Genomic DNA, 6,428 nt, shown 5'->3' with positions numbered 1-6,428 from the left:
ATTCCCACCAACGTTGTATAAAGCATTCCTATCTCTCCACATCATCTCCAACATTTACAGTTGTCCAACTTTTTATTAACAGCCAGTCTAATGGTGTTAAATAATATCACATTGCAGTTTTGTTTTGCATGTCACTTATCACTAGTAATGTTAAACATTTTTTCATGTGTTTCTTCACCATGTGTATTTCTTCTTTGGACAGTTGTCTTTTCAAGTCTTTTTCTCATTATTCAATCAGGTTGTCTGTCTTTTTATTGTTGAGTTATAAGTTCTCTTCATATATCATGGATTTTTTCATAATTTAGAGAATATTTTATTATTTTCTGTAATCAAACCCACATAGATAAGTCCACACATATTTAATATGGTGTGTTACCCTTATACAAATGGAAAAAAATAGGTTTAGTGTTTCTAAACCAATATGGCTGTAATTTTTGTACAATGTCAACTCAACACATTATAGCTCAGATAATTTTTCCAAAGTTGATAACACTGCCAAAATTTCCAAAAATTCAAACTATGCATCAATAGCAGTAACAGGTTTTGCAGGTTGTGCAGTCATCTGAACAAAATTATAGAGACATCCTCTACACTCCATTAAAGATGTTGTTTTATTTTAAATCCTAGAAAACAGCAAGTCTGCTACTGTTATGGTACCTGACATCAATTTTTTAATTTCTCAATCATAATCTGGAAGGAAAACTTTGTAGAAATATATGGAACTATTCACAATTTGCATGTCACCCTTGCATGGGGGCCATGCTAATCTGTGTATCATTCAGTTTTAGTATATATGCTCCCAAAATGAGCACCATTATGGATATTAAACCTTATCAGATATATGATTGCCAAATACTTTCTCCCATTGAATCAGCTGCCTTTTCACCCTTTTGATAAAATTCTTTTAGGGGCTAATTGTTAAATTTTGAGGAGGTCCCATTTGTCTATCTTTTCTTTTGTTGCTCGTGCTTTGGTTGTTAGCTTTAAGAAACACATTTATCACAAGATGTTGAAGATGTGTTCCTATATTTTCTTGTAGGATTTTTATGGTTGTTGCTTTTATATTTAGGTCCTTGATTCATTTTGAGTTAATTTTTGTATATTGTGTGAGATTGGGGTCTTCTTTCTTTCTTTTGGATATGGGTATCCGGTTCTCCCAGCACAATTTGTTGAAAAGATTATTCTGGCTCAGCTGGGAAGTCTTGATAGCCTTGTGAAAAATCAACTGACTGTAGATGTGAGGGTCTATTTCTGAATTCTCAGGTTGGTTACATTGGTCAATGTGCCTGTCTTTTTGCCAGTACCATAGTATTATTGTCACTGAAGCTAAGTAATATGCTTTAAAGTCTGGAAGTGAGAATCCTCCAATTTATTTCCTCTTTTTAAAGATCTTTTTGGCTATTAAGATCCCCTTACACTTTCAAGTAAATTTGTTGATTGGTTTTTCCATTTCTATAAAGAAGACTGTTGGGAATTTATTAGGATTACATTGAATATGTAAATCAGTTTGGGTAGATTCAATATTGTTATAGACCAGAGATATTGACCAGACTTAGACTTTGAATATAGTTCCACTTGAGAGCTTTATTAGCTGCGCGGCGACTGTGTCATTCCTCTGCAGAGGAGAGAGCAGCCTGAGTCTCAGGGAAGGCGTGGTTTTATAGCTTTAGGAAGGGCGGCATTTACTAATAAGCGAGCAAGCAAACAGGCACAGAAGCGGAACACTGCGGTTAGCTGAAAACGTGTCTATGTTTTTTTCCTTTTGAAAGGCTTCTTCTTGTAAGCAGTCCCATATTATTTATTGGCACTCTCCTTATAGGCTATCCTGTTATTTATTGGCACTCTCTTTACAGACCATTTTAAGTCATTTATCTATTTGAAGACACTTGCAATTTCCACCTCCCAATGTAGTTCTATTCCTATTTTCCCAATGTGGCCTTACCCTTACATTTCTCCCTTTCCTTTATGGTAATTCAAATCTTTGAATTTCTTCATGGGTAGGCACTAACTGGTAGGGGGCATTTAAAATTATAAGTTTAACAGTTTGTAATTTTTTGTACTGATTATGTATGGGCCACAGGTAAGCAGTACAAGGAGGATAAACAGGGGCTTTTTTTATATATTCGGTGACCTGGTTCTGGTACTTTTAACAAGCTGAAGAGCTCTCCCTGCCTTTAAGCCCCAGATAGTTATAAACCTGGGGGATTATATTTATTAGGACACAGAGATGGTTGGAGTCAGGGAGAATACAAGGGCTTACACCCGAGATGCAGGCAAACCAAGTTCCTTGAGGAGCGGCAATCAATATTCAGGATTTGTTTGAATTTGTCTGGTTTGTAGTTGCACGGTGTTTACAGGAATCAGCAGAAGTTTAGAAGTTTTTATTCTGGACAGCAAAATCTTGGGGTAGGGCCCCCTGCAGTCATCTTGGGGCCACTGGTGCTCATGTGGATTTCTAGTCAGGCTCCAGATCCATCCATTAATTTTGTTTTACCTTTAAAGAGTTTACACCTTTAATCTTACAGGGATGCTGAAGGGAGATGATTTCTTTTCTGTAACTGCTTCCTGCTGGCCATGGGCTGTAATCATTGCCTAACAAGGTGTAAAACTCTTATTTTATTTTAACTGAAGGAAGATGGATCTGGCATTCTGTACAAAGTTGGATGAAGTTTTTATCTGGTTAATAAGATGTTTATTCTGAAAGAAACAAACTTAATTAGAGATTTAGAATACTCGTTTTTAAAAGAGGACATTGGATTATAGGGGTAAACAAAGTTAGGTGCTTATAGATGGCACTTTTTTTAAAAGCTGGTGGGAACAGTATATATATATATATTTAAGTTATTTATTTTCAGAGAGAAATTGCAATAGATACTTAGCTTTGTTTGAAGACACATTTCAAGCTGTTTAATGATTGGCACTCATGTGCTCTGTCAGATGTTTCTGGTGAACTGGCACCCCTTGGGCAATTGGTTTCATTCAGGATTCAGGAAAGTTGGAAATTTTCTTAGTTTTTAGCTATGGGAGTGATCAGAACTACAGAATAAAAGTTTTTTACATTTTGGTTTTAATTGTACTATTTCTAGTAATTTTGACTTGTTTAATAGGTGACTCATTATTAGCAAGCAAGCTTCATTTTTGCTACACAGTGCAGTAGAATTGTAAGTTGACTGAACCTTGCTGAGACTGCCATTTTATTTCATAGACATGTTTATTAACTGTTTAGAAAATGAATTCATTAGGAATCTAACATGTGTAATATATTTTTGCACTTGATCTAAAATAGAAAAGATAATGTTATAATTATTAGGCATATAGTCAGTATAGGATAAAAGTACAGCACTTAATATTAATTAATGTATTACTTAATGCAAAGGATTCAGAGTTGCAATTAAGAGTTTTAAGTTTTAAGTTTGTAATACTTTACATGTTATCTGTCCGTGAGAGCAGGCTATAATGCCAATTGTGTTTAAGTTTTACTTATAGTATTCTGGTATCATGGCTCCACTTAACATGTTCTTCAACGCAGTGAGTAAGTCGCAGCATCGTTGGTCCTAGAGAGAGTTTCCAGTATTTTACTGGCCTGGTGCATAGTGCTCTCTGGCACTATGAAACAGTGTCAGTCTGGAGGTAATATCTGTTGTACACTTGGTTGTACCAAGTCATCACTGGCTACTGTAGGAGCTTGAAACTGCAACGTAGTTTCCATTGACTTCAGAAGCAAAACCAGAGGCTGATAAAGCAAAATTTTTTTAAATTGAGGGGTCAGTGACCAGCCTAGCCAATAACTCACATGGAGGGACAACCTGGTATGTATTCATAGCCTGGTTTGATTGCACAAAAGAGTTTGACAATGTTAAAGTCTATTCCTTGTTTTTATATGTTTTAAACACTTTAATGCAACACACTATATATTAAATGACTGTTTACTTATACAGTTTTACTATGAGGATAATAGTAGGTATTGTACTTTAGTAATAAAGGGAAAAAACTATTCTTCATTGTTAAAATGAAAACAGAAGATTTTCAATAGAATCAAGATAATTTTATTACTATTTATTTAAATATGCACCTTGTGTGGCTTTCAGACAGGTTTTATTATTACAAAGTTATTCTTTGCAACTAATATTAATTCAAGTTTTAGTTAACAATGAATTTTAGAACTATAATTATTTAAACATTTTCAGCTTGGAAGATGTTCTACAAACTTTTTATAATTGACTATAACCACACTGACCAGTTACCTTATATTTCAATAAACTTATTAAATTATAATTATTAACCAAAGAAATTTATCTTATTTATTTAAGAGAGCACATTTACAGGTGTTTTCTTTAGCTTAATTTTATTAATATAAACTTATAATTTTTATTACTCAAAAGACTCTGTACATACAATGTCAATTTATTTAATGGGTACTTCATAAACCGAGGGAGATTACACTCAAGCTAAACAAAATTGAAACCACTATAGTTTATGCAATGAATGTTTTTTTCCTTTACAGGAAGCTAAAACTTTTTTGTTTAAGTTATGAAAATGAATAATTTTCAAAAGCATACAGACTACCAGGCTTTAAAACACATTATATAATTGCTTAATTTGTTTAATTATAATCTCAGAAAGATTTTTCCATAGTTTTTATGGACTTTTTTACTTGTTGGAAACTGAGGCATGGTCGTTTCACAAAGGGAGACATGCTGTTTTCATGGCTATGCTTTTAACATAGGAATGCAGCCATAAATAACAGGATAGAGCTGTCCAGGGCAGGGAGAAATATGAGTAAACACACTGTGTAGTTTGAAAGGAATACTGAATGTTTGTACTTTGAGATAAGTTCTTTAATTTATGAGTCTTGTTAATGTGTAGTTACACTGCTTGTTATCTCTATAGTTTGAGTATATATAATGCCACATGTAGAAAATAAAGTTGTTTGAGGAGGTATTACTCACAGGTTCCTAGATCCCAGCTCATTAGCTTTTTGTTCCTCCCCCCCCCCTTTTTTTTCTTTTTTACATTCCTGATACCCTTCGGGTTCAAATCTTTAATATTTACTTACTGAAATTTGTTAGCAGAACTATTAATTACTTTTATTTTATGGCTGTTAAAAGGTTTAACCTGGGAAATTAACAGGCAAACTGATTTTTAAGTTTTTAGCTTAATATATAGGTTTAATATGTTACACTTAGTCCTGCCCTTAAACTTTTGCAGAGAGGAGGCTCTTTTCAATAGTTTTTATCACTAGATTTTTATAAGACTTTTTTCATCTTGCTCAGTTTAATTTGGGCTCCAAGAATATTTATTCACATATATAACTGCATATTTAATTTTTTAATAATTTGAACAGAGCTTTTAAGAATTTTCACTTGTTAACTTGATACTATCATCCTTATGTATAAAGACATACACTGAGCAAACAGGCAGACACAAATAGAGTTAGATACAGGAACACAATTTATTGATGATACTTACAATTTGCATTATTTTATATACTGTTTAGTTTAATTTGGGTTTTAGAAATATTTATTACTTATATAATTGCCTATTTAACCCCAATAACCTGAGCAGATAGGCAGACATGAATAGTTTGTTATAAAAACATACCTTTAGTTACTTTAAAATTTTTATTTTTTACAAAAAAGTGTGACTGCAAAACATTTAAAGACTCTTGAAACTTTTTTAATTTGCACTATGACTGTGCATTTTTACACTATGACCATGCAGTTTTACACAAGAATTTTTCTTCTTAATTAATGGATTGTAACCAAAATGTTTTCAATGCTTAAGCACCATTTTTTTGTTTCAGAACATTATATTTTACTTTGAACCTAGCAGAATTTTGGGTAAGCAACAAGACTAATTTTATATTTACCAAGTATATTTACTTGGTATATTTACCAAGGCTATCTGAAGCTTCAGGGAGACAGACTGGTTTCTCTCATGAATTGCTGCTCTTAGGAACACTGACTGTTAAGGCAGGAGACTTCTCCCCCCTGCCCCTTTTTTAGTTTTTGGAGATAATAAAACTCCAGTGGTTGTTTAACCTTATTCCTTCAGGCAGCAATTTATTTAGTTTACACTTGAATTCATGAGAGAAAGGGTTACTAAGACTAGGACAGGAGATCCCAGCTTTTCTCTGGACTGTAGGGGCAGAAGCTATTATGAACTAACCATAGGCAAAGGCAAGGGGTGAGGTTAGGCTTGAAGTAACTATAAACAAAGGAAAGTTTAGTTTAGAATTTACACTTAAATAATAGTTTCAGGCTAAATTCACCCAACTATAATTTCAGTTATTATCTTTTCACTGTTTTATAATATAAATGCATTTATAAATGATTTTAACTCTTAGTTACAGTTTTTATTAATTTTTTAAAACCTGTTAATTTTATAAAACTTTTGAACACCTTTCATTTGACTTATAACATATTAAA

General features: G+C 32.9%; 1 non-coding gene across 1 annotated transcript; it reads right to left on the bottom strand.

The window, feature by feature from the left end:
• Positions 1-710: 710 nt before the first annotated feature.
• LOC111766789 (U6 spliceosomal RNA) lies at positions 711-812 on the bottom strand. Its single transcript, XR_002798756.1, has one exon. It is a non-coding gene; the product is annotated as a U6 spliceosomal RNA (small nuclear RNA).
• Positions 813-6,428: the final 5,616 nt, after the last annotated feature.

Source organism: Dasypus novemcinctus, chromosome 23, assembly GCF_030445035.2.
Source record: "Dasypus novemcinctus isolate mDasNov1 chromosome 23, mDasNov1.1.hap2, whole genome shotgun sequence".
Lineage (NCBI taxonomy): Eukaryota > Metazoa > Chordata > Mammalia > Cingulata > Dasypodidae > Dasypus > Dasypus novemcinctus.
Note: the sequence above shows the minus strand (reverse complement) of the source record. Positions and strands in the feature narration are given on the sequence as shown.